Source organism: Pelodiscus sinensis, chromosome 7 (genome assembly GCF_049634645.1).
Source record: "Pelodiscus sinensis isolate JC-2024 chromosome 7, ASM4963464v1, whole genome shotgun sequence".
Classification (NCBI taxonomy): domain Eukaryota; kingdom Metazoa; phylum Chordata; order Testudines; family Trionychidae; genus Pelodiscus; species Pelodiscus sinensis.
In genome coordinates, this window is record NC_134717.1 from 70688861 (window position 1) to 70694860 (window position 6000).

Genomic DNA, 6000 nt, shown 5'->3' on the forward strand with positions numbered 1-6000 from the left:
TTTGAATTTAAGTCAGTCCATAATCTACCTCATACCCAAATAACCCTGCCCTTCCCCTTCTCCAAGACCCTGTCCCACCCCTTCACAGAGGCTCTGCCCTCCTCATTCTGTGAAGATGGTGTACAGGAGAGGGGGACATAGTAACATCAGCACCTCCCTGCCTGTGTCTCCCGCACCTTGCAAAACAAACAGGAGGCTCCAAGGAGGCAGCTCTGAGACTCTGGGCAAGAGCAGCAGGACAGTACGGGGAGGGGCAGCTGAAGTGCCAGCACTTGATAGTCTCCCAGCCAAACCAGTCAGGATCACCTGTCAGAGGCTCCACGATCTACCAGTAGATCCTGATCTACTGGTTGGTTACCACTGGATTAGATAAACACCTCTCGTGGACTAGCTAATCAAACTTGGTCCAGTGAGGAGAGCTGGACTAGGTAACCTTTTGCAGTCCCTTCCAGCCCTACATTTCTATGAATATGATTAAGCAATTTCAGCATCAGCAGGGTTTGGTCCCCCCCCCCCCCCAAAGGTGTGGAGGGGGAGGACAGAAGAAACAAAATAAGTCAGCCTTTGTTATTTCTGCATCTCCTTCTAACTAATCCTCATTCATATCTGACACATTCACACCAACAGCATGAAATCACTAGTTCTCTAAATTTATACATTCTGACTGGGATTATTTTGATTTCCTGTATTTACTGGCTATAAGAAATAACATTCATTAAATCCTGTTTGTGGATTCTTCAAAGAAGTCTATGTCACAGTTTCAAAATTTAAAAGATAAAGGGAACACAATTGAAGCCAAAGAGAACATATTAAAGGACAACTTCAAAAGTGTAATCTTATAAACAAGCCTTTCTTTACACATCTTAGTAACAGCAGCTTAGATTATTCAAGTGAAATAATGTTTAAAATTCAATTTGTCACTAACACTGGAGCAAAATGTAGGTTCACTTTTAGGTACTTATTACTGTATTATTATCTGGGTTTCAAACTTAAATGTGTTCATTGAAATTTTTTTTTAACTAGAATTTTATAAATTAGAGAGATATGTAGTTTTATGAATCTTTAGGATTAAATCCTTTTAAATAATTTGTCAACTGACAGTATTTCTTTTACACATTTATGATCAGCTAAACACAGCTTTAAAGAATAGCAGTCACTTGAGAATCTGAAGGGAAAAATAAATTGTTTATGTAAAACCAGTAACATCTTGTGCTCTGTGTCTGAAGAGCTATTGGAGAAGCACAAAATATATTTAGAAAATATAGACCAGAACGCCAATTATCATCAGATAATATTGGTACAAGAAAACAAGGTATACCACATAAGGCCCTAAATCTGCATGTGCAAGTCCTTATGTAGAATAGTGATAGAATGGTGCTACATTGTCCTGCATTTTGCTTCAAGTCCTTATGTCTGTGCAATCACAAAAGTCTCAGAAGCATAGGACTAAATTTAAGAGGAACCTCAACAGATCACCTCCTCCAGCCCTCTGAACTCAAGGTGGTACAAATATGCAATGCATTTGCAAGATCAGGCTCCCTAATTTTTTAGGGCTGTTAAGGCAGCTAAGTAAAGATTCATACACACTGAATGTATTAAAAAAAGAAAGATTAAGAGTGACAAAACATTTGAACACATAAAGGTTCGCACATTTCATTTTTAAGCTGTAATATCAGCCATATTGTAAGCATAATTTGTGAGAGTAGGTAAAAAAAAAACCTGAGCAAATACATCATTTATCCAACTAAAATTAATGAAAGAAGGTAAAAACAAAGCCAAACCAAACTCCTGCTTCTCAGCTGCAGAAGAGAACCCCAGCCTTTGAGAATTACATCAGGGCAGCAGATGAAAGGCTATGCTTAGAATTAGGAGATGTGTCATGGAAACATCAGGGTACTCCTAAAACAATAAGTAGGACCCACCATTTCCACAGCCTCACAATGATCTTCAGAACTCACAGAGACCAGGGCTCCCCCTTACTACTGGGCAGAGTTATGGTCACAGAAAGCGTCGCAAAGGGTCAAGTTACGAACCCTGCCTCGCACCAAGGTGCATCCGCGGCTGAGTTTTGTTTTCGGCCTGTCGTGCCCACTTCACGTGCCAGGGAGAAAGTTAAGCACAAAGGGGCAGCGGGCGGCTTGCGGACAGAGGAACCCCTTCAACTTCCATGACGGGGCTGGGACAAGCCCCCTTCCCCCAGCAACACACAGCGCCGACCCTCGCCTGACCGCCCCGCTTCGCACCCAGGCGGGGCGAGTCCTCACTAGCCTGCTGCCCGGCTCCTGGGGCGGGCGCCATGCCCCGGCGGGGTGACAGGACCGGGCGCCGCTGCGGCGGGGGCTCCCCAGCCGCAGGAGGAGGGAAGCGGCAGGAAGGCGCCTCCTGTCTCGGAGCAGCCCCCGCCAGGGAGCGACCGGCACTTACCGCGAGCAGACGGCTCTGCCCTCGCGCTCGGCGCCCCAACCGCCGCCCGCACCGTTGGGGTTTGAAAAGCGCAGCCTGGCACAAGCGGCTGCAACGGCGCCCGCCCCGCCTACCCCTCAAGGAGCCAATCCGCGCCGGCGGGGGGCGGAACCCTCCCCGGTGATTGGCAGGAAGTCTCCCTCCCCGGTGATTGGCAGGAAGTCCCCCCACACCCTCTCCTTCTCAAGCAAGAGACTATGCTGCACTTTAAAGTGCTGCATGGCCCTGACTTTTGTTTCAGCAAGACCAGACTAACAGGGCTGCATGTGTCTTACTAGTCTCCTGCTCCAGGGCTGCAAGGCAGGCGGACAGAAGGTTACGGGTGAAATGGAGGCGCAGGCCAGCGGGCAGAAACTTTTTTTAATTGTATCCTTTGGTCCCACAGCCCAGGTAGCTCCTGCATGTCCTCATACCATCTTCCACCCACTCAGATTTACATTGCCATGTTACCTCTGACGTTGGCCCTACACAGGGAAATGTCAAACTCCCTCAGTAACTAGTCAGTGACTCAGGAATCAATAAAAAGCCCCCAGCACATGTAACTCTATTAACCTGTAACTAGTTGGGGAGGATATTCCAAGGAAGACAACGCTACATCACGAGCCTGTCATTGACATCCTCACGGAAAAGGCAGACACTGTAAACACCACAATTGTTTTTTAAAGGTTTTTAAAACTGAAGGGTTGCACCACTAACTTGTATGTATCGCTGTAGATTCATGGACTTAAATGGCTGGTGATTGGGTTCAAAGTCTTAAAACTTTATCTACCAGTTCATTTCTCTGCTCTTGTAGAGGGAAGTTGAAGATAGTGATTGCTATACGGTCTTTCCTTTTATTTATTTACTTTTTTATTGGCTACAGGAATGTAAATGTGATAGCTATGACCATGAACCACGTTTCCAAAGCATCTGGAGATAAGGCAGAAGAACTGGTAACTCTTCCCCTACATACCGGCTATGTGGATAGTACTATAGTGTATAGCACTGAAGTACTCTTCAAGTACAGAATATATTTACTTCATCTTTCTTCAAATACAGAATATATCTACTTCTACTTCCTATCATATCCCATGTCAATTATTTTAATCTTGAGATGTGTACATATTATTAAAACTAAATGATAGCTTTGGAGTCCTAGAACTTGAACAGAATAAAAAATGACAATATTATGGAGGGAGTATTAGGAAGACCACTAGGGGATGCCACTAAATGCATAGCATATCAGTTAGAAGTCATATTATTTGACACATGGAAGGATGAACTCTAACCAAAATCATTCAGTATTATGGACTGGAAAATTTCTTACCCTATAATTTCCTTTGTGCAAGCAGTGTCTCCCACAATTCTGCTAGGTATGGACCTCTTTCAGGTTCCAGACAGTTCAAAGCTGTAGCAAAGCTTGTGCTAGCCACACGCCCTTCTCCAGCCTGTCAGATGATTTATTCCAAAGCTGTGAAAAATGTGTATTAAATAATTAACAATTCCAATGTTAACCATGTAACAATAAGTCCTTGATTATACAGTTACTCTCCAAATAAGATGCTGACACTCAGCTGCAGCGCTATATAGCCTGGGTAGAATTGTGGGAGATGCTGCTAACAGAAAGGAAATGATTGAGTAAAAATGTTTCCACCGTTCTCCCACAGTTCTGCTACATATGGGAAGTAGCAAGCAGGTGACAGGAAAGGGAAGGGATAAGAGAACAAACAAAGAGAAAAAAAATCTTTCAGGAGTGCTCAGATGGCAAGGTTATTAGTGGACCATCACTTGCAGTATCCCCTGCCAACACATGCCTCTCAGGAAGACAGGAAAAAGACAGTTACCTATTCTGTAATGGGTTTTCCTTGAGATGTGTTGTTGGTTTTCCTTGAAATGTACAGTGGCTCCAAAGTGAGAGTACGGAGCTCAGACATCCTTCTAGCCAATGTAATCGCCATTAGGAAGGCCACTTTAAAGGAGAGCAACAAAGGGGACATGTGTCGAGTGGCTCAAATGACAATCCTGTGAGCTGTGCCAAGGTTTAGATCCCACTGTGGAAAAGGCTCTCGGGTTTGTGAGAAGAGTCTTTGTAGACCCATCAGAAACTGGGATGTGACGTGTGTGTGGGGAAAAAAAAAGCAACCTTGAATGGGTGGACGAAACACGGAAATAGCAGCTAAGTGAACTTGATTGAGGCTTACTAGACCTTGCTTCAGGTGGAGAAGATAGTCGTGAATTTGCTGAAGGGAAGGTTCAGATGGGATTATATGCTTCTGCGTCCCCGCCTCGCTCCAGCAGGCAGGGATAGAAGTTCTCTCTCTGTGGGACATTGCCACTGCTGGACCTGGCATATGTGGGACATGGAAGGAAGACCCTTCCCTGCCTCCCTCCTGCAGGCTCCTGGCCTGGCCAGCACTTCCCCATGTCTGTTTGTCTTCAGGATGTGGGGGGGGGGGGTAGTGTGGCTCCCCTGAGACAACCATGCCCCTACAGGAACGTGCCCACTGTGTAGGCCACAGATGGCCTTGCTCAAAGTACATTGCCATCATCAAAACCGAGACCTTCAGTGTAGGCTCAGAGATTAGGGCTAAACTCCATCCCAGGAGACACTGTTCATGACTGCCCTTGTCACTATTCTTCACAGCTGGACCAGCTGCAAGCATGGTGCATCCACCACCTCCCACGCCATCAGCAAGAGCCACAGGCGAAGGCGAACATGCAAGGACCTGGTGTGAGAACATCTAGACTGCCTCCATTCCCTCAGCCAGAGCTTCGAGGAGGAGCACAAGGAGCACCTGGCTGATTGGGGTCTGAGGAGGAGGATGCAAGAGCAGCTGTCATGCCAGTGCGAGGCCATGTACTCCTCAATAACATCAGTTATGGAGCACATAGTTGCGTGTATGGAGTGATCCATCAACCAGCTCCCCGCACACATCCCATACCCAACTCCCTTCCCAACTTCCCGGCCTTACCCCCCCCCCAACTCTCTGGCTGCCAACTCCCAGCACCCGCCCCCTGGCTTCCCCTCCTAGCCCCCCCCCCCCCAGGGACCGCCGGGGCCCAAGAACACATGGCAGTGGGAGTTCTCAGGCAGCCAAAGCCTCACGAGGCACCCAAGGCAGGTGCCAGCCCCAGCTCCAGCCCTGAGTCCCTCCTTCCCCCCTGCTTGCCCCTCCCAGGTTCTTTCCCCAGTCCCTCCCCTGTTGCATATTCCCCAAATAAAAGTAACACTTTTTTTTAAAGGCTTCTTTATTTGTTCTGCTGAGGAGGGCAGTGGAAGGAGGGTAGGGGAGGAAAGACACACAAGGGCAATGCAGAGGGAGACCCGGAGGAAGAGTCTCACAGGTAGCCTTGTCTGAAACTCTCCCTCAAGGTATCCCTGATTAGCGCAGCCCCCTGATGTGCTCACCAAATGGCAGTGATGCCCAGCTGCTCATAAACCCTCATAAAAGTCATGGAGATTAGGTCCATGGAATGCTATTAGCCAGGGGGTAGAAATGGTGTCCCTGGCCTCTGTTTGTGGAAGGCTGGAGATGGATGGCATGAGACAAATGGCTT

The 6000-nt window shown here is 47.1% G+C and overlaps 1 protein-coding gene and 1 long non-coding RNA gene across 2 annotated transcripts in view; one reads left to right on the top strand and one right to left on the bottom strand.

Annotated features, from left to right (window-relative positions):
- The window catches only part of STK17B (serine/threonine kinase 17b), a 52153-nt gene extending 49628 nt beyond the window's left edge, over positions 1-2525 (bottom strand). Inside the window, exon 1 of the mRNA XM_075934222.1 lies at positions 2425-2525. The gene's annotated coding sequence lies outside the window, so the exon portion shown is untranslated. The remainder of the gene's footprint in view (positions 1-2424) is intronic.
- The window catches only part of LOC106731607 (uncharacterized), a 37782-nt gene extending 32130 nt beyond the window's left edge, over positions 1-5652 (top strand). The window contains exon 4 of the long non-coding RNA XR_012905384.1: positions 5087-5652. This is a non-coding gene — a long non-coding RNA (uncharacterized LOC106731607). The remainder of the gene's footprint in view (positions 1-5086) is intronic.
- The last annotated feature ends 348 nt before the right edge of the window (positions 5653-6000 follow it).